Here is a 27,483-nt window from a genome sequence, read left to right as displayed (position 1 = left end):
CGAAGGCCCTCGTTTCGTCGTTACCAAGTTTATGTCTTTCGTTCCTCATGTCTAGGGCTACTCGTCGTCGTCGCGTTGTCGAGCAAGTTTCTCGGGCATGTACACACACCAAGGTATACATGGCTTCGCACGAGATCGTATGTATTCGTTCACACAAGAGCAAGAGAACACGTAGTAAAGAACGAGCATTAGGTATACACACTGGGTAGGAAATGTTTCGCACAGAGCCGACTCCGCTGGGGAGGTTGCTGCTCGTTTTGCCTCGCGGAATGTAACCCCCGCAATACGTCTACGTTAACGTACGTCCGGAGAGCTACGTGTAGGGGTGTACACATTGTATGGAAGACTGCAGGATTGGACAGAAAGAGTGTGGAGTTGCTACGTCAATGGCGACGAATAGACGAGCAAGTCCATAGTTGATGCTGGCCGATGGCCCAAGCCCAGAGATCGAGTTACCCCGAGCTGACAAGCTAGCACATTCTTTTAAAGAGCACCAGCATTTCTCCACGTACGAATGAGACAGCAGAACAAAACAGAGGGAGCGAGAGAGAAAAAATGCCCTCGGGCTTAGCGAAACAAAAGAAAAACTACTTCGTGGCCTAAGCTTCTCTTTTATGCTTTATAAAGCATCCACACTTCCATTCAGTCTTATAGACCAACTTTCCGAATAAAACAAAACTCGCTTCTTGCCCACTGACCACAGGCCTATCTACCTTCCTCCGCTCTCTTCACTCGCCTTCCTCGCACCTTCTTCTTCTTCTTCTATCGTATTCCACGAAAATGATGAAGAGCACAAAAGAAAGTTGTCACGTTTCGCGTACGGCTCCTGCTACTACGAGTTCCGACCTACTTTACCAACAAATTCAATCTACGGTGATAATGCGGAACTACTCCCCCTGGAGATACAACCTCACGATGGACCCTATTGCTTTACTTCATCTTCGCTGCGCTGCCTCGCAGGTTCAATCTCAAAACTGTACATACATCTATACACTCCTTTACCAACTTACTTATCAATTTATCATGTATTAAAGGGAAAAGTTTCATGAATACGTAAAAATGATATATTAAGAAGCTCTGGGGGCTCTGGGAGCTTCAACTTTTCTCGTTCTCCATTTAGTCGCCGCAGAACTTGCTTGTATGCTTGCTTAACAGATCTACCAGTAGCGGCCACAAACACGATCATTTCAAATGGCGAAAAAATATTTTCCGGGGTCACGCTCGCTCTTTCTTTGATTGATGACGGATTTCGAGCTGCATAAAAACTCCGTATATCGCCATTAGTTCGAAAATAAAACAATTCAAAGTGCGCATTTATTAAACGAATGAGATCGAGCGATTTTACAAATTTCGTGGAGACAGAAAAATGATGAACGCCTCGGTCGCAGCAATCGATCCTTTTCATTTAATCAACAGCATAACAGTCGTATACGAAGAGATCTGATAAAAAGCACATTAAAAAATTGTCAGCTCGCACAGTCTCGGGATTCTCGTTGAACCAATGTGAGAGCTTCGAGCAGCTTGAAAAATTTGAATGAATCAATTGTTTGATTGGATGTGCTACACGGAGAGAAAATTCCAGTAAAGACTGTAAGTTCGTAATATTTATTAATTCTCTAATTTACTAATTATTTTAAAGTTTTTATTCAGAATTGAGTTGTAGATTTGGTAAAAATCTCCAAAATGGGCGGTACAGAACCCTTAACACTAGCCTCAATAATAAATAATTCTTACAATTTTTTTTCTCCGTGCTATGTATCGTAACGCATTTTCAAACATTTCGGCGGATCGGGGTGACACTTGTATTCGAGCTCTTGGAATTTTACTATGCTCAAATGTAAAAAAAGCAATGAAGAAATTTGAATTTGTAGACGACACGAAAATTTACAACGTTTTTGGTAAAAACCTCCAACAAAATGGGCGATATAGAACCCTAACACTTTGGTCGCGTAGTAATTCTTCCTATTTTTGTTTCTCCGTGTAGCAAGAGAGCCAGAGAATCATTTCATGTAGTAACAAGAAAAATTGAAAACGTATTGCCCAATCGCAGTGGAAGGAGGTTTATCTTATTTCTGTTTCTTTCGATAAAAAAAGGAGTGTTTCATAGCGATAAAGAGAGCGATCGCCGCTTAGTAATGCTCCGCGTATAGACCGATTTCTCTTGTATAGAAAGAAATGAGTCAATCAGTATACAAAGTGATCCAGCGAGTGTGCCCTTAATCCCTTATAACCGACGATGTTTCCCCAGCTCTTGGGCATCGTTATAGGAGCTTGTGAGCTCGGTGAGAGAGTATAACGAGAGGGGAATAGAGAAAGAGACAGATTGAGTGTGAACTCGCGTCTGTGTGTGTGTGTATGTGTGTGTGTGTGAGGGAAAGGAAAGGGAGGGAGCATAGAGAAAGATGAGAGGGCTCTTTGGGCTGTGTTGAAGCGTGGTCTATGTGCCGACGCGATGTAACGACACTGGGCACGAGCTAAACTGATAATAATGGCTGAGGTCAGTGAGAGCGCGCCCGTCAGCCGAAGCGATCCTCTCGTTTGCCTCCTCTCATTTCCCCCTCGCTGTTCGTCCTCGTGTTAATGCATCGGATAGAGGCGAAGCTTTTTCCAGGCTTCGCCAATCTATTGTATATAGAGATAGCGAGAGTGTTTTAGGTGGACCAGGATGTACACGGATGCTATGTCGTCGTCATCATCGTCGTCGTCGTCGTTGTCGTTTCTACGGTGCCGTTTCACAACCCTTGCCTCGACCATATAGTCGCCTGAGAGCTTCGTTTTAACGTCGTTCATTAGACAAGCTCTCGCGACGAGCGATCGTGATAATGAAATAATTCGCGTGTCTGTTTTAATGCTCCTCTATCGATCCTCTAACGTTCTCGTTCTCATTCTCTGGCGCACGGAGCTCGATGAACCTGGCCCAAAATGTGGCGAACTCTTGGGGTTAACGGAATTCGATTATTGAGTAACCATTAGGCTCGTTCCATCGATCTTATCACGGTGTATAAATATCCCAGCAAGCTTAACGCGCACCTACATCATGCTATAGGTACACCCAATTCTTTGAATTTCCACCAGAATTCGTACGTGGCCAGCCCGGGGATGCAGACCGACGATGATTCACGGTTTCAAACTTTCGATAAAAGTGTGTGTGAATACGCTTGGCATGTACTGAATTATACATCGCGATACAGCGCGGTACGTATATGTAACAGGAAATACTTGGAGCAGGGAAAAAAGATGGTCGAAATCTCGAGCTCTCGGGCTCGAGCTGACCGAGAGATCGACTCGATAAGTCCTCGACCTGGAATAACTGTGAATTCGTGACCGACCCGCCGGGGCTACTCCAAGGAGAAAATCAGAACTCGCGGTGGGAAATAAAGAATCGGAAAATAGCCTTCCAACTGCTTGTATTCCATACGCGGCTCGGATGTACATTTCTGTGTCTGTATAGATACGAGGCTAGAGAGAAATGAAACGAGGAGGCAAAATCAGAAGCGGATTGGAACAATGAATTGATGAAAAATCTCTTTAAACTACTCGGAAAAAAAACGTTTGATCAAATTCTGCCATTTCGAGTCCGCCGACATTTGTGTTTTCGCGTTCACAGCAACGCTCGATGCTGTCCTGTGGACTTGCTTTTTTCATCGAGTCTGCCATTTTGCTCCAAGCTTCAATTTTATCTCTGTTCTCATCACATTATTTTTTAAATATCTTAATCCCGATAAAGCTTCGAGACCTTTCAGCGTTGGGAATATGTTGGAGGAACGCGATTGGAAAAAGACGAAATTTACAATTGCTGACGTTCATGCTGATATTCGGTTAATTTTCTTGGGAGGATGGATTATTTGACGAAGCTCGCGCGGCCTGGCGGCTTATCTGCAATTTGAAACTCGCATCCGAGCTCGAGATATCACGATTTAACATGGCGACATAAAGAGAGTTTGTACAAATTAAGCGCCCACCCAGCACAACAAGCAATGATAACTACTACTTTTGTGCGGATAAATGTAAGCGTGTATGTGTGTCAGCAAAATACGAGGGCGGCACTGTTTGCTGACACGGTGATTCATCGTTTTAATAAAGCAGCCAGAGAGAAGGATTTGTTGCATAATTATCTCTCGAGATTATATTACGCTTTTTGATAATAAAAATAATAAAAAATAATAATAATTATGATGAGGAAAAAGAAGAAAATTCCTCTCGCGGTGCTGTTTTCACTCGTTGTCAGTGGGCGGTGTACGTTAATGTGCGTACGCGAGAACAAGAGATGAAATAATAAGGAGGAAAGGGACCCACGCGACGAGCGTGTCTTTTACGATGCATTCTTACGTCGCCGTTACGAGGCACCTTAACGCGCAATCGCGAAAGCCCGTTTTGTTCGAAGCGCGATGTTTCTTAACTGCAAAATATTGGAGCATATCCCCGAGTTTTCTCTCGGTAAAGTTATTAAAATATCGTGGACTTGAATAACCGGCGAAAATGTTTCGAGAAACATTTTATCGAGCAGTCGAGTAATGGAAAAATTGGAACAAAATCGACATTTCTTCGATTATTTTTCCGGTTACCGAGCGATAATCGCACTCTTTTTCTCGTGCATGTAAATTTTTGCGCTTCCCATTGAACAGAGGCTCGATCATGCGGTACCGAAAGTCTGCGACTCCATAGCTCGCCAGGGTTTTTATAAATAGAAATGAGCAAACGTACGTAAGCTTTAGCTACGACGCGATTTAGTTCGTCATATCGCTTTCGTACACTCTCATCGCGATGGCAGTTGGAAAGATTTATACACGCGTAAAAACCTTAGACTTGTCTATTATGACAGGAAGAGCCCTAAAAACTTTGTATTCTTTGGGATTTTCGTGGAAATCGGTTTGGAGGTGTTTACGAATGGAAAATCCACGCTGAAGCAAGTTCCGATGAGTACCGAAAATCTTTCTGAGCACGATAACGTGCTGAGTATAAAATTTCTCAAATTTTCGCGTCGTTATCGTGTCCGACAATCTCAACTGATAAGGCCAAATCTCCTTCCAATTTCTTCTTTCATCCTCGACGTTTTCACGTTCAAATGTGTGCCACACGGGAGCAATTTTGATCCGTGCGACGACGACGACGACGACGACAAGACTCAATTTGATATTTTTCTCGCGCAACCGGTTTTCTTCTCCGCGCTATATTTCGAAAGAATTTGTAAAAGTAGATTGTATCCGTCGTGCACGGTGTAGAGTGCCTGAGCGCCCACGGACTATATTCTGCAAGCACTATAAGAAAGTCCACAAGGAGAGACGAGAAGTCAAGGCGCGCATAGAGCAGAAGCGCGCGCGAGTGTCGGAGGTGTGTACACCACCCTCTTTATCCCCACTTTCACAGGGATTTCAAACTTTTACAAAAAACACTTTTATTTTTCTTATCCTCTCAAAGAAACCTTCAAACCTTCAAAAGTCAAATGAAAGGCTAAATCGTTGAATTGCTTCAAAAATCCTACTATCTCGTGCTCGCGTACCCCGAACTTCATTCACAACTCAAGCATTGAGTACTCCAAATACATTATCCCCCATTCTCTCAATTCCCGAGTTGAAGCAAGCCTCAAAGTAAGTAGTGGATGAAAAAATTGTTAATTAAAAAAAAAAAAAAAAACAAAAAAAACAATCGAATCATTCACACACGAATTTTCCTTATCAAAAAAACCTTTCGCTTCACCAATAATCGATCCCTCAGTATACCTTTCGCATCGACCCAATCAAAATTTTCTTCCAAAACGACTGCCCAGTAGCTTAAGGTATAACTGGATGGATAGGCTCGACCAAAAATTATATATCTTGATCGGAATTTCCGTACTTCGTGATGCAATAAAAATCTGAAAAAATTCAACAACATTTGGAAAGCTATGAACAACAATTATCAATAATAATATTGCCCAAAAGTGAATAAAAAATTGTTTAAACAATTAATTATTCAATAACTTTGCGGTGACCTATTGTTTTTTTTTTTTTACGAATCGAATGTGCGCATTTTTTCGAATGCTCATGATTTTTTTCAGAATTTTCATGGATTTTTGAAATTCCCTTTTTAAAAGTTTTTTACGTGGCTCTATTTGTACATTTTAGATCCAGTAACCTTGAGACTTTTCAAAACTGATGGTAAATATGTCTTCTAAAACATATCGAAAATTCAAATTTTTAAAAATTTTTTCCAAAATTTTTTCAAGAAATTTCAAAAATCCACAATAATTCTGAAAAAATTCATGAGCATTCGGAAAAATACACACATTTGATTCGTAAATAAAAAAACAATAGGTCACCGCAAAATTATTGAATAATTAATTGTTTAAACAATTCGTTATTAACTTTTGGACAATATTATTATTGATAATTGTTGTTCATAGCTTTCCAAATGTTGTTGAATTTTTTCAGACTTTTATTGCATCACGAAGTACGGAAATTCCAATCAGATATAATTTTTGGTCGAGCCCATCCAGTTGTAGCTTAAGTGACCAGCAAGATCCCCCAGTAATCGATATTGTGACTTTTGTTTTAATTTAATGAAACTTTTCTTCCCGTTTCATGAAATTCGATCTCCACTCCGAGCTCCTAGCAAAAAAAAGCTGCTGGAAAGCATCGATTTTGAAATGCCCTCGTGTAAGCAATGAATAAAAAAACAACTATTTATCCAATAACGGTGATTCCGGGCTGTTGGAGGCTCCCGTATATACGCATACAGCGGTGTACAATGACGATAAGCGTTCAACATGTAGCGCGAGCTCTCGTGTACAGTCGCGTCGACAGACGGTCCAGTCAGGAATGTATGCCTAGGCCAGCAAAGTCTCACCTATAGTTGTTGCTCAATAATACATGTATATCGCGCGACGTATAAGGCTGCAGTAGGAATACGCGAGCAATCGGAGGACAGATATATAGAAAGGTTGCTGGGGGCTCTAAGCTCATTCATAAATCTCGGCAGGCTACAGCGTGAGGTGGCACACACTGAGAGAGAGCGGCGCACACAGGTTCGTATACGGAGGCGAGATCCATTCACCGTTTCACGCGAGCTTCTCCGCGAGCGCGCCGTCCACACGAGCAGAGGGGAGAGGGCAGGGAGTGCTGGGATTTTTGATCCATGCGAATCCGCCTGCAAATTCACGACGCTGTGTGCTCGCGGTGGGGAAAAATACCGAGGGGGAGAGAATTGAAGAGCAAAAACATGGCTCGCATGGCGGTTCAGTGTTTTAATGCAGGAGTTTAAGCAATCGTACACATTCGAGTATTTTATCGTGGATCGCTTTCTGGGCGAGTTATTTTAAAAACGATAAATTGCAGCAAGCTTTCGTAGAGTCGTATCAAGGGAGTGCGCAGTCTCCGTTAGTTTGGACGATTATAGAAAAACCGGAAAAAATGATAGGCTTGACAGTCGTCTTGGGACCGAAACAAATGATTTTGAGGGAGAAACAAAGGGAATGTATTCGCAAAGGGCGTGTGTCTGGCAGACACACAGGGCCTGTATATTTTGTTGGAGAGCCGGAAGTGATCGATACAGGTAGCCTGCCTCGTGTAAGGGAGCTACTTTGCTTCTTGCCTGGTATATCCTTTCCCTTTCTCGCTCTCTTTCACTCTGGCTCTTGGACGCTTATTCACCAACAGCGAAGCATATCCCTTAACCCCAAGGAGTTCTACCCTCTTGCGCATAATTTGCTCTTTTCGAGGGAACGCCGCTTCGCTTCCATCTCTCTGTAAACCTCTCTTTCCCACTCTTCTTTTACTCCACTTGCTTCAATTTTCCTTTCAAGCCTCCTGCTGCTCCTCCACGAATCAACAAAATCGAGATCTCTCGCGTATCAAGTTCACGCGTGGAAAGTACTCATCCTCGGGACTCGATCCCTTCGCACCCAAGACGGAAACGATCGATTGTTCTTCCTCATCACACATTTTTTCTCCACTCGACGAAAAACATCATTTTATTTTATATTTTATAAAAGATAATGAAAATCATAACGGATGAGCTTTGTTTCGAATGTTCGGAGAATTAATTTCTACATTTTTTGCTCTCGACTGCTCCTCCATTCGGTGGATTCATTGAACGTGGAAATGCGGATACATTAAAAAGAATACTTTGCAAGAGCGAGTGATACGAGTACATAAAAATTCATTCTAGGCCACCGGTATACGGGCTTATTGGATAGCTCATTATCCTGGCTTTGCATTTTCCTGGCTGCTGTCCGAAACCGGGAAACCATGTACGCGAATTTTGGGGGATCCCGCAATATCATTACGTGGTGATTAATTGGAGGCATTCCAACGAATGATTCTATGCAACAAAATTCTTCCAGAATTAACTCGAATTTAGTACAATGTTCCAGTCACTCAATGGACAGTCAGGAATTTCATCAATGGATGATCAAATTTGAAGAATATCGCGCGAAAAAATTGGTATTTTTAAGACACGTTGGTTTCGAAGTTTCTTAATGACGCTGAAGTTTGCAACGTTGGTCCCCAACGTTGCAGCAATTCTCCAATTTCGTTCCCTCTGCCGAATCGCAATTCGTAGTTATTTTTCAGCCTGCATCGATACTTCGTGAAATAAAAAACTGGTGAATTACAAATGTTTTGTTCCTTCATTTCGTCGGACTTTAACGCTGCAAACTTCAGCGTCATAGTTTCTTACAAAGCCTCAAAATATCCGATTCGAAAGAAAGAACGAGCAAATTGAACTTGTTTACGTTGACTCAGGGAGCGCTTTCGTAACACATATGTATCACGATCAATCCGATATTGGTTTGGTATCCGGTAGACAAGCGAGAAGAAAGAAATCGGGGAGTAAAGGTCGTCGACACATATTGCGAGGCCGCATGGAGTTTTTCGTTTATCGTTATTTCGACAATCTTCTATTTTCTCTCGCGCGTACAGTTCGCTTTTCTCCAGTACGAGCAGAGAGCAGTAGTTCACACACGCTCGGCTTTTCTTCAGTAGGGAGACGAGCGTGTTCGCGCAGTGATTTATCAGGGTGCAGAGCGCGCCGCACGTACGATTGAAAATTACAGACAATTCACAAGAACAAAAGAGACAACGGGGAACAAGCTTTTTCGGAGTGAAGTTTGAAATTTAATAGAGACGTGAATTTCACGGACAGCGCAACGGATTCTAAATGATTGTTTCGTTTAATGTATACCTCGAGCTCCAATCTCCCGGAATTGGAGCAGCAGCAGCAGCAGCAGCAGCGAGGAAAAAAAATTGAAAAAAGTGTGTCCGGCATGGGCGTATGCGTGGAAAACCAGATGAATGTTTTTCGGGTGAATTTTGCCCTCGCGAATCTGGTGAGAACATCGAAATCCAAAATTCGTGTGACAACACACGAATACGTGTGTAAAACGCGTGTTTCGTTCGCGTCCAACTGTCCTCTCATGCCCCGTTGAAACGGGCGTTTTATGTATATAACGAAATACAAATAAGCGCACGTGAAGCAAAACGCGAGTGCGGGGCGGCCGGGAGAGGGGAAAGGAGTTGTTTCCACATCGGCTGAAATGTCAGAGACCTCGGGAGCCTGTGCTGTCTCTCGCTCCGCGGCTATATATCCGGGCTCGAATTTCGGCTCAATGCCGATTTCTACGGTGCACACATAGCGCGTATAGATTCTGCTTGAATTGAGAATTTGCGTAAACTTGTCCGAGGTCGTAAAAATTAAGTTGGATTGTTTTGTTTTTTCATGCGCACGCGGGCGATTTTACGAAGGAAAAAATTCGCTGCGCCATCATTCAACAACGCTCGCGTTTTTCACCAGGGCCTGAAGAGCTCTGATGGAATCGATGAAAAGAACAAACGCTGCTCGGAATCGCATTAATCACCGGATGAAGTAAATCCGCGAAAAAAATGGCTGTCGATCAAAGTGAGCGAGGGAGGGAATGGCAGAGAGAATTCGAATGGATTTCGACGTGCGATTATTCCCTCGCTCGCGAAGCTCATGTTTGACTTTCAATGAACTCGCTAATCGCGTAATCAATCGATGATGGAATAACGGAGCGGAGGAAAAATTTTCCAAAAAAATTACCCTCGAAATCAAGCGATTTATAGATTAAACCAGCCTGCGTCAATGGGGCTCGAAAAACTGTGAAAATTCATGCACCGCCAAGCGTGTCTGCAACGCGCTTATTTTTCTTTCAATTTTAAAGCATCGAGGCGTTTTTCATTCGAAAATCAACCATCGCCGCGTAGCAACAGTTTGACTTTGCCAACCATCTTATAAATCCAATGGCCCATTGGCTCATTCATTCACGATGAATTTTTGCCACCGTCAATAGACCGGAATCGAGGAATTTGTGGTTCAAATTTACACCTACTGTTTACACGTGTTGTGTGTATATCGCCAGTAGATGGGGTGGCTGACGGCGCTAATTTACGAGATTTACCTATCCCCGTCGTTTAGTTATATGCAAACGCACATATATACGCACCGATGACACAGGGTTACGCGAAGGACTGTTCCGACATTATTTGACTCGATACACAGGCTCGGGTAGCGTTTCCAGGGGGTCTTTGCTCGCGTCCAAACACATGTTCAGATCTTACTGTGTATACACGAACGTACGTGGATGTGGATCGTCTAGCCTTGAGGCATCGTCGCTCACAGAGAGAGAGAGAGAGAGAGAGAGAGTCGCCCGTGGCATATTCGCAGCCAAGTACGGGGGCAATGTGTGTTTCTCTCATACCGCGGCGCTGCCCTTAAGGCAGAGAGATTGCGAATCATGTTGATTGGAGGATTTCGGAGCGTTTATGTTGATCGAGGCATCAGTGATGCTGACGATCGATGAATCGATCGCTGATTTCATCGGGATTTCGTGAAGGGACTCGGTTCGATGTTTTTTTTTTCACTGATCCTGGTGGGGAGTGGAGAACTTAATGAATCACTTTCTCGATTCGGTGATTAGGTTTATTGAGATGATGAGCAGCAGCAGCGTCTTTCCGGTGGTTTCATCGACACGAAAAATCGTCTCGAGTCTTTGGCTCGAAATCGAAGGGCACGGAGGGCGGGAGGCTCATTGAAGAAGGATGCTCAAGCATGTGTGAAATAACAGACGAGCCCGGACTGCACTGCGTTTCTTCTCATGTGCAGCAAAAGATGTATAAACGCTTTGGCTCTAGCTCGGAGCGAAATTTTGACAGCTGGCTAGGGAGCTTGGAAAGATTTCAAACAACCGCCTGCTCCTGGCCTCTCTCGCTCGCAGTTGGAACAGCAAACAAAGCCCACCGATTTCACACTGTCCCGGGATGAAAAATAGTCCGCATCAGCTGTCCCTTCTTTGGGGGCTCCGCAACGCGAGAACCATTTTTCAATCTACGCGGGTGTTAATAAGCTCGTATATGTTTCGTTCCCGCATCCTCTCCCTTCGCGTGCAGTGCTTAAATTCTCCAATTTTCGGTGATATATCGAATGATTGCCGTGAAAAAAATTGGCTATCGAAACATCGCACATAAACAAACACACTCTAGAAACGTCTCAAGACTGTGTCGAGGTTGAATCGAGTCCAGAAACGATAGCAACCTGAATTCACAAGAGAGATTTACCGGATAAACGTTGAGAGCCTGCTCGCAACAACTCGCCGCTTAAGGCAAAATGAAAACATTGCAAGACTCTCAGCCAGACGCGAGCACGTATATCGAAATCCTTGAATTCGAAAAGAGGGAAGAGATCAATGCAAATTACATGAGATATACGTTTGCGGCTTACAGATCCTTATAAAGCTCCTGCATCTTTGCTCTCTCACTTGAGCCAAGTACTGCAACATTTCCCATGAGGTTTCAATCAATTTTTGAAAAACCAATAAATCAACGAAAATATTTTCATCGAACAGATGATGACGAAGAATCAGAGACGGACACTCGAGCATCGTTTTGATCTAATCAACTTTTCCTTAACCGTGTCATCGGACACTCACGCGTGTGACTCAGATCGATATTTTCTTTCTTGCTTGCGTCGGTGCACGAAGAAAACGGATTCGTTTTGTACAAAGAGGAATATATTATTTTTCAAGAATTTTCAAAGTATTTAGCGACCGATTACAAACGGCATAGTATTTTTTGAATTTTGTTATTTTTCATCCCTTTAATTTTAAACAGTTTTATGTGGACAGCAAAAAGCGATGCACGTCAGAATTATTATTTTTTTTTTGTTTTCGAGTGTTATTCATCATGTCAGACTAGCACTTACTGATAAGTGAACATGTAAATCACAAATTTTCACATAGCAAATTATATGATAAATACACGAATATTCCACCGAATACGTGTGGCATTTTACCATCCACATAGTTTTTTTTCAGGCTTGCCCGAGCATACTTTACAATATAAATATTTCAAGTGACTGAAAAGATTTTTTACTATGCTTATAGAGAAAAAGACTTTTGAGTATTTTGAATAAAAGGTATTGGTCTTCTTACTATGGTGAATAGAACAGTTTTTATTATTGCTCTTCGAATTAATTCTGCAATCCAGTGCGTATATACTGTCCCCAAGATACCATATTCTTAGTACTTTCCTCTAGAATTTTCGGCCCCGTTTTCTCCGTGTGGCAAAACGCAAGGTTATTTATAAACTTGTGTACATATATCCTGTCGCATAATTTGGAATCGAGTTGAATTCGAGATCACATGCTGAGGTGAGGCACGTGTATATATTACCAATAATGGTAATATCTCCGGATGCTCGTATACATCGTAACACCGGGATGCATTATGCAACCATGCGCGAAATTTATGTTTCGTGGCGGTCTGGTCGAGCAGAGAGAGCGAGAGAGAGAGAGAGAGAGAGAAGGGTTGAGTTTGCCAGGTGGGGATGATTGAGGGTGGATGCGAGGAAGGCCGGAGAGTCCGAGAGGGTTGTCTCGTTTGTTAGAGCATATGCGTACCGAGAGAGCCGGGATACACGATATCTCATAGCGGAACCAGCGGTCACATTGTTGCCTCGGTGTCGGTTCATTAACCGATACGATAACGCATAGTTAGAATAAATTATACTCCCTCGTTTTCCCTCAACAACAAAACATTCAATAATTATATCTCACTAATATTATTTTTTCCCACCTGAAATAAGTGCTGAAGAATAATCATATTTTCACCATTTTCAGCCTCAATAATCAAGCAACGATGAATAATTTATCCGAATGAAATGAAAATAGAGTTTGGCCTGTAAAAATCGAGTCGTCGTCGACAGATCATTTTTCACGTCGCGTCGTTCAAATTATTCATTTCGTAGCGAAACGAGAGAAAATTTCATCAAGCATATTAATAATATAAACGCACGTGCTAACAGAAATCCTTTATCCGTTGGAGTAATTACAGAACTGTGGAATTGGAAGGCCAAGGATATTTGATGAAGCGATTAATAATTCGAGGGTTGTTTGCGCTGTCTCTAATTTCAGTGAATATTAAGATATCGAAGTCAAATGCTTTGCTCGAATATCTTATCGTCGTAGGTTAACTCGAAGCTCTCGAAATGCCTTCTATTCGCAACACGCTATCGATGCATATATTGCTATACATCGAATCGTGTCAGTGTGCACGTATTTAAATTTATATAAACACAGATATGTACTTCCGCTACACCGATGGAACATACACACACACACACACGCGCGCACACACACACATATGAAATGCTCGGTATTTCGAGACTTTGGCCAAAGCACTCGCGCACACATTACTATTTCAGTGGCATAGACACCAGAATACAGGAGCGGAAGCAGCCACAACACACCACGTTTTCTCGCTTCTCTGCTGATCTCCGGTCTTCTCGGTGCATGAAACATTTTCGGAGTGAGCAGCCAGCAACGATGGGCAATGTTATAACGGCCCTTTATGAAAACTCCGAATACTCGCGTGTTTCCAACGCCACACGCGTTACTCCTGCTTCGAAAAGCCAAGCCCAACTAATATTCTTCTCATTAAATATACAAAGTGAATATATTTTTTTCCAAGGTAAAAGTCTCCGCGTTGAACCCGACGAATCGCAAATTCAAATAGAGCATAATAAGCTAGCATCTGAAAACGTTTTTAAGGCTTCTCGTTGAAAATTTCATCTCGACCCTTTTAAGGACCCTTCAAGTAGATATGTGCCCATGCATAGTTTATCCAAAGTTTGCACACCGCTATACATACGCGTGTCCCATATAAAATACTCCTTTATATGCTCCATTGTACCCTGATTTCTTTGGGAGTTCGAGGCAGAGCAAGAGATATATCAAGATTTTTAGAGTGCAAACTGAATCCTTCGATCGAGAAGGTTGTCAAGCTACGGTATCAATTATTCAGAAGCTCTCGGAAAAAGGGTTGGGGTGGGGGGGGGGGGAGGAGGAGACATAGAGTAAGAGAGAAATAAAGAGAGAGGGAGAGCGAAGGGGGGAGGGTACGAAGTTCTGGTATGACGAATATTTCTGCTTTTTCTTCAGCATCGATTATCGGTTGCGATTCGTTCGGGCGTGTATATGTGTGTATTTTGTCATGCGATCAGCAGACGTCAGGGACGAAGGGAAAAAAAGGTCGACGGTGAAATACGTGTTGTGATAACGCTGGTGGAAATTTGGACGCTCATTTGATTATCGATCGTGATCGAATTCGTCGTAACACAATTTGGAAAGCTACAAACTGGAGTGTATTTCCGTCTCGCAGTACGGAAATCTAAATAAAGGGAATTTGGACGTGCTGGAGAATTGAAAGGATAATTACACGAATGGTCATTGCACGACGCGTAATTATTGGATCGGAGAATCCAAGTGGTTTTTTCGCGTTTCCAGAAATTCGGTCATTCCCAATAACGCTATTTTGGTGGATCCCGACTTAGCAACATCTTCCAGAGACAACGGAAATTCACAGCGGTTCAAATTCACCCAAATTTTTCTATATTCGTACATCGCTATCGGACCTGTCGAAACCAGAAGTCCCAACGGAATATTGCTCTGGGGAGCTTCGACGGAGCACTCCGAAATTCTCCTCCATCGACAGAAATGTATTTTTATCCTTTATTTTTTAATCGATTACGAGGACAGAGTAAAAACTGTCAAAAATTGAGAATTCATTCCTACAGGTAGGTGTGCCTGGGGGTAAAATAAGAGCGAAAAATGCGTTCGCTTCCACAAAAGCCAGTCGAGTTCACTAGTCGCTTTAACGAACAACTCGATTAGAAAAAAGCTAAAAATTTTCATTTAATTTCCCAAAGTGAAGCATTTCCACAAAAATATAAGAAGCCTGCTTTCGTTTTCTTCCGAGGTGAATGCTCTTAACGGTACAAATAACCCGCACATAAAAAATCAGTCTCCCCGAATACCATCGCGAGAGAAATAATGTGCTGTCCATTATATTCAAAACTCGATAAAAAAAAAAAAAAAAGTACTCCAGTACCGCATAATAGAGCTGAGAGCGTTGGAAGGAATCGAATTAAAGTGAGTAAAGAAGCGAGGGAGCGAGCGACTACTGAGAGACGGAAAAGTTTGGAGTAAACGAATATCTTCGACGGCGCCGATCATTCCGGTGTCACTCACCTTGTTCCGCTGAACGAATTTTCCCAGTTTAAATCCCGCAGTGGTTGTTCCTCGTTTGTCTTATCCTCCGGTAGTAACGTGTATTCAAATGTGCGTAGGCAACGAAGATTTATATTGATACGTACGCTGGATGGATAAAAAAGTAGCACGGAGTAACGCCGGCGATAGTAGTATTCTTTCTAAAGACGATACGAAGAAACGCAAAACCACACAGAACGCACGAGAGATAGAGCGCGTAGGCCGCCGGGCCCGAACGGTACGGACGAGAAATAAGAAGACAAAGAGAGCGCTGAGGCTATTTAGTTAAGGAGTAGAACGAAACGAGAGAAAAAACCGTCAAATACGAAACGGGGAGGAGGGAGGGGACAGGGCTAAAGAATAAAGATAAATTGAATTTTTTGTACGCCCGCGCGGCCGCCAGCGACGGAGGGAAAAAAACAACTTGGCGGATCCGAGTCCGAGAGAGCGGCGCAGTGAACGATCCGTGAGCGCTGGGCGCGTACTGTGCCGAATGCCAGTATGGCGTCGCCAGCTTTCCCAGAGCCCGGTATACTACTCCGCTCGCACGTTCTCTCGATCCTCGTCTCTCGCCCTTTGTACCCCGCCGCTTCGTCCCCTCGTTTTATTCCCCTCCGCGACTGCCATTCCTCCGCGTATATCTGTATGTACAAGCTCCTATAGTACAGTCTACTCCGGCAGAAGTTCCCCCGTTTGCGCCGTTTTCAGAGCGCCTTCCCCTTCTCACTTTTATCCCCTCTATTGCCCACTCGCTTCGTCTGGCACGCTACCAATGGCGAAGCCCCGATACAGGAAAACCTCGCGAGAGCATGCCGTTCGAGACGAATCCTCCACGAGCGTAGGAGACTTCGAGTCTCTCGCTCTCTTTCTTCCTTCTTCCATTCTCCGTGTGCGCGGTTCAAGAAACTATAGCGACACCGCGACGCGACGCTGTGATCGAGCGATACCGCTTTACCTCCACATTTACCGGCCGCGACTCAACGACAGCGTGTACATTCTTTCCCCTGGAACCGTCGCGCACACTCGACGTTTCGACTACCGGCTCCAGTGGATCTTCACGACACTTCCCGGCGACTTGCTCTCTCTCTCTCCGCTTCCGTCTACCTATGTAACGACTCTCGCCACCTATTTCAAAGCATCTTTTTCTCTTATTGTTCTTCATTTCTCCCACATGGCTCAGCTTTCCTCGATTTCTTTGGGCGATCTTTTCTCCGTTTTTATTCCCTCATCGTACGAGGATGTTGCCATTGTTACGTGTTAGCAGGCCTCGGAATCGAGGTGACGTGATTTCGCAGGAGGTTTGCGATGCGCTGTCGATCAATTGATCGCGGAAGCTCGAGGAAGCTGATTTGTGGGGAGCTGGTCAAATTCTTGGGACGCGATCATTTTCTCATTCGTGAAAGATTTAGTAGTTTTTAATAGCTCTCGGAGCACGTTACATTTTCATGGTGTTTTCATGGAATAAGAAAACACGAGAATTGATTACTTCAAACTTGGCTCTCGCACAAACTTTCTCAGATCATTTCTCCACCCTTCGAGCAGCCGAACGAGGGTGACTTTGCGAGCCTCCCGAGCAACTATACTCTCGCGAGATCTACGCCAATGCGGACCCCACGAACCGCCTCGGGTTAAACATAAAAAAGATCTTTCCACGCACGAGCTAAGGGAGGACACAGGTGTTGCCAGCTGTTCCCCGTACCATCGTGCAGCAACGACGAATCGCTGAGAGCAACCCTCGAAGATGTCGCAGCATCGGTGATGCTCCAAGACTGGATGTTTGCAACGATTCTCTGCTCCAGACCACACTGCATGGAAATCCCTGATCAGACCGATAAAGAGTTACATCTTCATTCGTCGAGGAAGCGTCGAAGAATGATTTTTTCTATACCTGCTGATTCTTTTGGCTTTTCGACCTTCCTGAGAGTCCAAAATTTCGGGATCACGTGGCACAGTTGCCATGCTGGCGCGTTCACTTAATTCCTCGACCCGAGAGCGAGTAAGTGAGCTCATTTAAAAGATGTCTCGCGAGACTGTAATCACCTCAAACTCACTTTCCTCAGCTAATTGCTCAAGAGATACTGTACAGGGGCCGAGTAGCAGGGTTTCGATGAGGACCCCTGTTGGGGATCCATCGATCAGTAATCCCGAATTCGTGTTAGCCTCTCTTTCCGGATTATCGATTATCAGTGTCACCCTTGCTCCGTGTCTCAGAGCGAATTACCTGCTGTTAAACTCGCAACTCCAAGAGGCGAAGGGGTAATTAAAAAGCGTTCGAGGGATTCGTGTTATCGTGGCTCGGCAATCCGAGTTGACAAGAAATTATGAATCGTTGTAACCGAGAAGCGATAATCGTTGTAATTCTTGGTTAGAAAAAACCTTCGAATCCCGAACGAGCAGCCTTTCCTGGGACTTTAGCATCGGCTAGTTTTTATGAATATCGCATCGAAAGGATTTTTATTGACTCTCGATGAGCTCGCATCCCGCCTTGATTGCATGCCGAGTTCGTGATTAATCACCGATTTCCTTTTCACCAAGGAGCTGCGCGCACTGGTATGTTCGAAGGGCGTGGGCGAGGTGTCTGGTTTCTTCGAAAAGTGCACTCGCGGGGTGACACAGCAGAGAAGGATTAGTTGAGTTTCTCCGAGTGGCTGCGCAACGACGGATCCCGCAGCTCTGCCTTAGCGATACGTAGGTATTAGAACCTCGAGCGTGTATTCGGGTATATGCAACGTTATTAATATGCGAGTTTCACCAGTTGGATTTGTAAGGAGTCAACAGGCCAAATGACGCTTTCAAGTAACTGCTGCGAAATACAGGTCGCGTTTAAGCATCAAGGAGAGAAAAGCGCGCATGTATTCCGTTACGAGGTTGGTTTACGTGTGCGAAAATCTGCGTGTATGTGCAGGAAGGTTTCACGTGCGAATAAAATGTTGCGCAATATCACGACGAATATGATGCACACGCGTCATCGAAGTTGAAAGCTTGTGGCCCAACTAAATCTCTGTGACGGAGAGCATCAGCCGCGTGTCCCTTATCAATCGAGAGGCACGCGGTGAGAGTGTTTTCCGCACCGCTCGTTTTCCTGCTTAAAAAGGACACCGAGTTTTATGGGATTTTTATTTAAAGCTTTTGTTCCTTGGACACGCGAACATTCGCCCCAGTTCAAGATAACTCGGGCGATTGGTCCTTGACGAATGATACGCGCAGCGATCGCTGCGGTTTCTTTTCCGTTGACACATTTTTAAGTGACGATAATAATGAGAGCCCTGATGAGAGGATTTGCTGACAGGACTCAACGTTTCGATTCATTTTTGTTTAAGCTTTTCCGAGCGATTATACACTCCAAGAGTCTAAACGAAGGCGATTTTTTAGATAACTCTGGAGAGACTGGTCAAAAAACAAGAAAAATATAATAATCCGCTGATCCGGACCACACTCGAGGAGGGAATTACGGAAGAATGAATAAGCAGAAGACAAGCGGAATAGCGAGACGTCAGAGCTTGTGTTTCTCTTTCGGTGGCTATTTGCTCCTTGTACCTTGCACCTTTTCCTCTTCCAGCACGTGTACTTTCCGGTTAAACGTCCGAGTCGTAAATTTAACCTGGCGCAAGACGGATTATCCAGGGAAAATCTCGGGCGTGGAGAGGCTTCGAGCTCTTATTGCGCGGGGTGGAGGAATACTTGAGGGACGAAAGAAGAGAAAACGTTCTACTTTTAAAGTCTACACGTTTCGTACAGGCTACCGGGCGAGCAAGGCAACCGTGTCGGATTTACGAGTAATTCTAGCCTCTCACTTTCGTTCACCGCTCGCTTCATATTTTACTCTTTTTTTCTTCTTCCTCCGCGCTTCTCTTTTTCTACTTTTACAGCTTTTAGGAAGAATCATCTCGTAGCTTGAAAGAAATCGATCGTGCGAGTCTCCCCGTGCGTTTAGATAACCAGGCTCGCGTGAGCCCTGCGATCGGCAAGCTGCTCCGATGTTTTCTTTTCAAACTTTTCAAACTCGCATATATTCGAAACATATTTTCTCCAGCCATGCCGAGCGAGTACCAAGTTTTTTATTCCTTCTTCAGAATTTCCATTCCTCCTCACAGCCGAATTTTATGTTGAGGTAAAAACAACTGTCCGTCGTATTCGTATTATTATTGCCCGTTCGATCTAGTTCCGGGCTTTTATACGCGCTCTGAATCGTGCTCGCAAGTACAGAGTTATGCGTATCGAAAATGGAATTTGCCCCGGAGAGGTTATCGAGTACGATTAGCTCAGCCGGTACACTGGGCTATCCGTGACATTCGATTCCGTATCGCGAGCGCGTTCCGGATGTTTCATCCCAACGAAATTCCATTTTGAGCTTCTCTCCAATAACAATTACTCTCACTATGCGTTTATAGCGAAGCGCTGCGCGACGAAGCTTGATTTGCGGTGGGATAATATGACAACAAACAGTGCCCTATGAAGGGGATTCTACGAGATTACTTCGAAGTCGAGGAACGAGTGTGAATCTGTCCATCGGCTCGATCGATCGTCAAATCCATACGCTAAAAGCAATAATTTTGATGAGTCAAGTAATGGAACCATAATATGTATTTCCATGGGAAAAAATGAATGAAGAAAACGAAGTAGTTAACAGATTCTTGTCTCGCGCCTCGAGTACCACATATACCGAGAAGCCGCCGCGTTGCAAAATGGTGCGAGCATGCACGATAGCAACGAAGTTGGAAGCAAGTTGAAAATTCCTGGTGGCACTCTCGTGCATAGATGCGCGCGTCCGCGCGCTCATAAATTATATTTAATATCAAGAGCGCTCGGATTGGACCAAAGCAACCGACAATAACTTTGAAATCCTATTACGAGGAGAAACTTTGACGAAAGTAGCGAGCGTACGAGGGTGCGGAAGGGGGGCAAGGCCGGAAATTCGTTGGGACGTTGTCGAGGTTATCAGCCTTTGCTTATGCACGGGTTCCTTGGACTCGTGGACGTTTTATTAGCCGGATAGCGGTGCCCGAGATATCGGAGGGTGGAGGATCGGCTGCGGGAGTCCGAATGATCGCTCCCACTCGGGACCGATCGATGATTCAGAGAATCGACAATTCCGCAGGCCACCAATCCCAATTTCGGCACGCGAGTACACAAACGACATGAGATAATAATGAGAAGCGAGTGGAGCTTGGAAAAGAGAAGCGATGATAAAGCCGCGCAAGAGTACAGCCCGGAGAAGGAGCCGACCAGCGTAGCATCTCGTTAGATAGTCTGCGAATGTCGCGGTGAAAACGAGCACTCGACGCAAACGTTCGAGTGTCTCGTCAAGCCTCCAACGTCGGCTGACGTCGTTGGAGCCTAGGGGTGTTGCACCGCGCGTTCGTGGACGCAGAGGCAAAGCCTGCCGCGGCTGTAGTACGAGCAAAGTCAACGGGCGTGTGTGTCTTGGCTTATTGTTACAGATATAGTGTAAATACGGCATGTTCGCGGAGTCTCGATGCTGTTGTTTCACCGTGCTATTGTCTGTACCCCGCCCCCGACTTCTCTGGTATAGCGCACTTCCGTGCTAAATAGTTCCGCCGCGGTGCAAACAGTGAGTAGAATAGTCGAAATGTAATCCAGGCTTTGAAATAATACGATCTCGTTGAGCGTATCGCGATTCCTGACCTACACAAAGTCGGAAATCCGATCAGCTAAATTCGATGTAGATTCTTCCTTTTGTTCGTCCCTTTTTGCGAATTATACCGGCGAATAAACATTTCCAAGTTATTAAAGCCTGCAGCAGAGATCGATCGAAGGCTCCCAGCGCGACGGCAACGTGCTTCGGGTGAAGCTAGTAATGAGAAGGAGACCCGGCGCGGGAGACACAAGGGCAAGAAGTTTCTAATTAACACCTTTTCTCCAAACCGGTTGAGAGTCAACTACTTCATGTCGAACATCAATATCGAGCGCGCTTAATACACACGAATGAACGAATTTGTAGTGCGGGAGCGACGACTGTGGCGCCTGGTCTGCTGCTGCTGCTGCGAGCTTTCCTCGTGGCTCGTACGACTAATCCTGGCCCGAGGCCAGTGCTTCGGAGTGAAAAAGATCCAGCTATGCGGAGAGCCAGAGAGGGAGAGAGGGGGTGGCGAGTGAATATATACAAACATGAGACAACACACGTTTGCCAGTGCAAACATATAACTCTGGCGTGCCAATGTGTACGTATATTTAATGTAAACAGTAGGTACCTTCGTCAAACATGTGAAGAAACAGGAAGAACGGAGCGAAAGCCTTCCATAAAAAGGGCAAACATCGCATGGGAGTTGCGAATGAAAAAAGTGCGATTCACGCCGATCGTTGTTCATTTTGTGTCGGCAAAAAAGTTTTTAAAGGCGAAATAGAGCGTCGGACGTACATCCGCGTTACGTTGAAGAATCGTTCGTTCTCCGCGAGCTTTTCATAACGCGTTGATAAAGTTAGAAGAATACCCATGAGTCCGAAAGAATACAGAACGCGTGCGAGGGTACAAGTGGGCAGAGCAGTAACGGTGGAGCCAGCAGCCGACTGTTGCAGCAGGTCTTGAAGTTATTTATACCGGAATTCGTTAGCAAGCGTGCACTCTGCAGCCTCGCGTTCCCCAAGAGCTCGATGCACTCTCGGGTATCAATGCGCAGCTGAGCTTCGCGCCATAACTGCGGAGATGCGAGAGATCCGGTGGCACGATCGGGTTTGGTATGCTCGAAATTCGAATCCATTGTGCAGAAGCGACGTAGACCATCTGTCCGTACGATCGAGCATCCGAGTATTAATCGTTGCGCTTTGGAATCTGTGCGGGGGGAATATTCAAGAGCGTTTGTTTCTCGATATTCAGGCGGTATGGAGACTCGATTGTAGTCTCCGCGTTGGGCTATGCGAGCGAGGGAGATGTTTGACGACTTATGAGGCCACTTTTCCGGGCTCTTCTGCGGCTCACTTTCCTCCGCCATTTCTCCAACTGAAAAGTTTATCGCGTTCGGAAGCTGACACCTCTTGTCGCGCTCCATCAATGAGAGATTCATTCGTTGATTAACCGCAGGAAAAAGTAGCAGCGATCGAGAAGCGCAGCAACGAGTAACGCCAATCATCAGAGGAAAAGAGCCGCCGCGCGAAGAGTTATATGAAGGAATTAACAAGCGTTCGAGCGATTAACCGGGTTAAATGGAAGTGGGCACGCAATATCGTGCTCTTTCTAAGGAAACGGGTTGATGACCGATGTCCAGTGTGTACCACTGCTGACACAGACGCGGGCGCGCTCTCTCTCTCGCTCCCTCCCATGCCGAGCACGTCGGGCGTCGCTCGTCTCTCGTCTTCGCCCGGACAGTCACGTTCGCCAACAAAGTCCTCGCGTCGCGCGCCTTCTTCCCTCGAATCACACACAGCCCAAGCTCCTTCACACAGTAATAGCTGCGCGTTTGGCTATGTGCGCGAATTCTTGGCTGGCGCCGACTATTCTTCAAGGTTCGCGCCGAGGCATCCACGTATTACGGAGATAAACGACTGTGCATTACCGCAGGGATATATCTGCCCTCGATATATACGTGCATGCAAACTCATGACGCAGCACTGCGTTTTTTGACGGATGAGCGAGAAAAAAACAGAAAAAAATACGAAATCCGTTGGTCGAGGGCGCAGCGAGGCGAGCTTCGCGCCTCCGAAGCCAGCCGCGTCCCTTTCCCCGGCACAATATAAACCGTAATTACGTTTCGCTCGGTCGAAATTGACTCGAGGTATTATCGCTCACCGGAGCGCGAGAGCTCTCGCGTCCTCTGTTGTTCCACAGCCGGTGAGGCTAGAGCCCGATTTTCGATTCCCGGAGTGCCGATTGTGCTCTTCGATGCCGAGAGAGTTTTTACCGGGAAGGCCGGAAGTCATCGGACGCCGAGCCTTAACGAGAGACAGCCTCGTAAATTCCCAATTAATATTCCACCCCCGCTGGGACCGTGTCCGAGGGAATCTCGGACCCTTGATTGTTGACTTTGCAACGCGTCTATTTAAGGTTTACGATTCTTCCGATGGCAAATCCAGGAACGGAGGACTTTTGGAACTCGTTCGGGGTGCGAGCAACGCCTCAAGTTCCGAGGCTTTGAGAATAAACGTGTGGCAACGGAAAGCTCGTGCTCTTTCGAATGCGCTCCGAGGTTAACGATCCCAGAAAGTAAAAAGTTTACGAGAGTCCGAGAAGTGCATTAGGATGGTCACCGGGGCGAAAAGAGGGCACGCCTTGGACGCCCGGGACGACGGCTCGCGGCTACGACACGCTGCAATTAAACAGTGCTGCGCCTAGTTCGATTGTTGTTCGTGCACGCGAGCAGTGATAGGTTCCGATCCGAAGGGGGCTTCGGTACCAATGAAAGATGTGAACCGAGCATTCGTACGTGCTTTGTACATATGCGAACACGTAAGCGATGCGTAAAGGGAGGCAAAAGCGTCCATCAGACGGGAGATAACGCCGCGCGGTCCCGAACAATGTACCGGCTTGAGCATTGTTCGGAGCCGCGGTGGGGTCTCAGGATGTCGCATCGTCCCGCTGCCTCGTCCATGCGTCCCGACAACAACATTAACCTACTTTTGTTCAATCACAAAGGGCACTTTCCGCGAGGCTGTGCACTCGCGAGAGTACTCACGCGGTGTTGGAACGACAACGCGCTAGCTGTTTACCACTCGAAATAGTTGCTGATGTCAGCGGTTTACAATCGCTCCGCGGATCAAAGGCCGAAGGAAATTCTTCACAATTGTGTCCAGAATCGATCATCGTGACTCAATGCACAGCGTGTCTCGTTTATCGAACATACTCTCTCGTTTGTACTCTCGACGGAAGAAAAGGACCCTCGTAAAATCATCTTTGGAAAATAGCGAGCGCACGCGCCCGGCGCGCACGAGTAACTCTACCAACGTTAAATTAAAATCGTTAGCATACGAGATTTGCGTGAATCCTTAAATTCATCACGTCCCTAGTTAACTTTATATTATTCCATCCTTACCGCATGAATTTGCATGATAATGCACACAGACATTGGATTCCCCTACACTGCGTACCGGGCCGCTTGGTGAAGTTTCTGCCGCACGATTCTCCGCGGAATTCAATAAACCCCCTGCGGTGTGGGCGCGGGGCTTTCCAGTAGTTCTAACATCCACGAAAGGGTTACTCGAGTTAGCCAGATGTATTTATGAACATCTCTGGCAGCCCGGCTTCCTCGGCCGATCCTCTTTCCTTCGCCTTCGTGTCCTCTCTGCCTTCGCTTCAGGCGGATGATGTACTCCTTCCTCCGAACTTGACGAAACTTTCGTGTTCGGGGCTTTGGGACGGACGAAGCGGAGGAGAGCCCTTTCAGGGACGCGGGAGCGCGACGAGGCTCGCCATAGAAATTGGTACGCATCCGTGCTCGGATCAACGATTTGCATTGCCAAACTTATCATCCGGTTTGTTGCTTCCAGCTAAATCCAATGCGACCTACGTCTTCGAGGCACAAGTACCAATTTCTATGCCAATTGTTTTCTCTCGTACCAATTTCAACGGCCTCCGAACACGGTTCACCCTTATCCCGTGACCTTATCCTACATCCTGTCCGACGCCTGCCAAATTAAGGCTTCTCCATTTCTCACTGGTTCTGGTTGTCACTGGCCATAGTCAGAGGCTTCTTCAGAACCTTGCGGAATCGAGTTAGTAGTGTAAAAGTTAAAACAAATACTCATTGCGGAGCAACGGATAAGCAACGCGATTGCCGGGCTTTCAATATTGAATGAGCATTGGTCTGCTTGTGGCTAAAGTTTAATCGAAATTCAAAGTTGGATTCGAATGAGCATCGATTTGGCTGTGACACACAAGTTTAATGGTTACGCGAACCAGTTTTAAAGTTTAAACGGTTTCTTCGAATAATGAGTTCTTAACGTCGGTAATTAACAAATCATAAACGACTATTAACAACTATCAATTGCGAAATAATGGTGGTAACTGGTACATTATTCGATGGTACATGAAATTTCAGATTTTTCTTAAAGTTAAGTTTCGAAAAGTCAGACTGTAATATTCTGCAGCCGTCAGGTATGATCTCTCGCGGGACACTTGCTCCAACTTTACCCTCTGACATGCTTCTTCTCTCTTTTCCACTGGTTTCATCATTTCCAACTCTCGACTCCCGTCGGGCTGTTTTTTCATCAGACGCGTGCAGAATTCTCATGACTATGGAAGGGCGCTTCGCGAACGGAGAATTTGCCGAGTAGACTTAACTCTCATCGAACATATCTCATTCGCCCGATCGATTCTGCATTTGCCCGTCTTTTTTCTTTATTCTCGTCGAGAGACCGATTCGATTCTCACCTGAATGAATATTGACTTGGAAATAATGACCTTTCAACTTTGATTAAAAAAACATTCGACGAGCGCGCCCCAGACCTTCGAATCAATGTTACATATATATTTTTTGGCAGTCAAATCCCGATGAGCATTGAATAGGACAGCGCGAATATCAAGCCGAGTGATCACTTAATGCTAACTAATGCTATTTCACCTCATCCGCCTCGACGCTCTCACACTTTCTCTATTTTTCTCTTTACTCTCTTTAATTTTCAACCTTCGCGAAGATATCACTCGGATTTCTTGAGACTGAGGACTTCCGGGACCTCGAGCTCTGAGAATTTTCCATAACCAAGTAGCGGCGAATGGAAATATGGAGAGAGAGAGAGAGAGAAAAAAAAAAGGAAATTACTCATGCTTTACCCTCCGCCGAGTCGAGCACGGAGAGAGAACGAGACTAGGCGGTCTTATCAAGTCCATCCGGCGATTGTCATTGGAGCGTTCACCCTCCGCCGAATACTTCGTTTTCATTATCGAAAAGTGTCTTTACTCGAAAGACATTTTTCGATAATCTTTCCGCCTTTCTCCACTCGTTGGAGGATGATAAAAAATTGACAAGAATCCTCAAATTCCACGATTTAAAAAAGAAAGTCTCCGCAGTGAGTGGAGCGCATAGTGTCATCGTATGACAGAAAAATTAAGCAAAAGACCGTTGCGAAATAAACTTTTTCAAATTCCTAGAATCGCCTAGTTCCAATCTGAAAAAACGAATCTGAAGCTTACATTCGTAAAATTATTTCAACATCACGTATCCGGGTTTTTTTTAGCGAAAGTCGTTTGCCCAACGATGACACGAATGACGCAAGATCGTCTTACGCCCCATGCGAATTGATCGAGCAGATGTAACGCTGGACATACATGCTGACCGAGATTGCCACGAACGAAGGAATTTCTCCAAATAACGAGATATCAAGATACACAGTGAGACTGGACCGCTCGTATATGAAGCTGCACATATACAAGCACGGATTACATAAGCCGGATAAACTTTCGAGGTAGCTGGAAATGGGTCGAAATCAATGCACTCAACTCTAAACACAACCACTCGATCGGTCTGCATCCTTTCTGCTTTTGCAGGCGTTGCAAGCCAGATTATGTGGACTAAAAATAGTTGAGCGCGCAGAGTACGAAACTCGTCATCGAGCGTAATCGCCTCTCGGTGAACCACTTCATCCAGTCGTTAATCGCTCTGGGCCAGAGGGCGACGTGGTCAGTCACGAAAATACATATGACGTTATAGCCGAGTGCTGCTAGAGTAACTATACCGAAATAAAACACACGCTCGGTAACGTATAATCCGTTGAAAGAAACGAAGCTATTATATTGTTCCTGCTTTTCCTTTCCTCCGTTCTTTCCAAATAATTAACCCACGATAGTTCCGAGCAGCAATGCGAGGCGAGGGTGAGTAAAAGCTCGAGAAACCTCTTTGATAGTTCATTTGAAAGATAAACTATGCGAAAGTTTATCTGGAAATAAATAATTTCATCGGCTGGCACAGATTTTGGGGCGAGTGAACCCAAAGTTGGGGGAATACAATAATTTTGAAGGAGACGGGAAACTCTTGGAGGATGAGCAATAGTCGATTCTTTTCG

The 27,483-nt window shown here is 45.2% G+C and overlaps 1 protein-coding gene and 1 long non-coding RNA gene across 4 annotated transcripts in view; one reads left to right on the top strand and one right to left on the bottom strand.

Moving 5' to 3' along the window:
* Positions 1-27,483, bottom strand: part of Dg (Dystroglycan) — an 89,796-nt gene that overhangs the window by 46,021 nt on the left and 16,292 nt on the right. The window contains exon 1 of one of the 3 annotated variants that reach the window (XM_043420840.1): positions 15,517-16,037. The exons of 1 other annotated variant lie outside the window; for it this stretch is intronic. The gene's annotated coding sequence lies outside the window, so the exon portion shown is untranslated. Of the gene's footprint in view, positions 1-15,516; positions 16,038-27,483 lie in introns of those variants that run through there. One more of the 3 variants, XM_043420843.1, reaches the window with a different exon arrangement.
* On the top strand, positions 21,143-27,152 carry LOC122411805 (uncharacterized). Its single transcript, XR_006261230.1, has 3 exons — positions 21,143-21,716; positions 26,659-26,886; positions 26,969-27,152. It is a non-coding gene; the product is annotated as an uncharacterized lncRNA (long non-coding RNA).

Source organism: Venturia canescens, chromosome 6 (genome assembly GCF_019457755.1).
Source record: "Venturia canescens isolate UGA chromosome 6, ASM1945775v1, whole genome shotgun sequence".
In the NCBI taxonomy this organism is placed as follows: domain Eukaryota; kingdom Metazoa; phylum Arthropoda; class Insecta; order Hymenoptera; family Ichneumonidae; genus Venturia; species Venturia canescens.
Note: the sequence above shows the minus strand (reverse complement) of the source record. Positions and strands in the feature narration are given on the sequence as shown.